This window comes from Austrofundulus limnaeus, unplaced genomic scaffold, assembly GCF_001266775.1.
Source record: "Austrofundulus limnaeus strain Quisiro unplaced genomic scaffold, Austrofundulus_limnaeus-1.0 Scaffold95, whole genome shotgun sequence".
In the NCBI taxonomy this organism is placed as follows: domain Eukaryota; kingdom Metazoa; phylum Chordata; class Actinopteri; order Cyprinodontiformes; family Rivulidae; genus Austrofundulus; species Austrofundulus limnaeus.
In genome coordinates this window covers 1,799,288-1,800,014 of record NW_013952497.1, presented here as the reverse complement: position 1 = coordinate 1,800,014, position 727 = coordinate 1,799,288, and positions in this window count along the sequence as shown.

Here is a 727-nt window from a genome sequence, read left to right as displayed (position 1 = left end):
ATGTCCTGTTAGACTGCAAAGTTTTCAAAGTTTCGAAGTGTGAGCCCCCGTTCTGAGAGCAAACAAACTGCAGGGGCGAAAGAAAAAACACACAACAATGCCTTTTCTTCGCCCCACAGTTTGAAAAAACAAACTGGTTTGTAAGACATTCAGATATGGAATTTTATACACTAGACTTTTGTTTAACAAGACAAATGCAGAGAATCAGTGTGTTAAAAATAAGAAATAATGATAAACACAAAGGTCTAAGTGTTACCACCATTCAGGAAATATGGTAAATTTATCCATATTGAACACATTATTATTGTGGCACCCAGGACTATTTGACTATTAAAAGGCATGCCCCAATAGTTTTTTTATGTTGTAACTTGTGTTTTAATAGTTTAAGCTGTGTAGCACTGACTTTACACTAGTATTAGTTTTTTATGTTGCAATAACAAACTACTCCAGAAGATGGCAGACGTGCGAGAGAGGCTGACTTTCATCGAGCCACAGCTAAAGAATGTGATTTCTGTTTTCACAGAATAAAGCCACTCTGTTACACAAATGTGTATATCTGCTGTCACGTGTGTAACATTATACGTACAGCACATTATAGTCATTCTCAGTTTGTTAATACTGGAAGGTTTAAAACTGTCCGTTCTAATTTTTACTGTGAATCTTTATAACTGTGTAATCATCTTTAGAACTCATCTTTGTATATTTGGGAATTACTTGAAAACAAAGT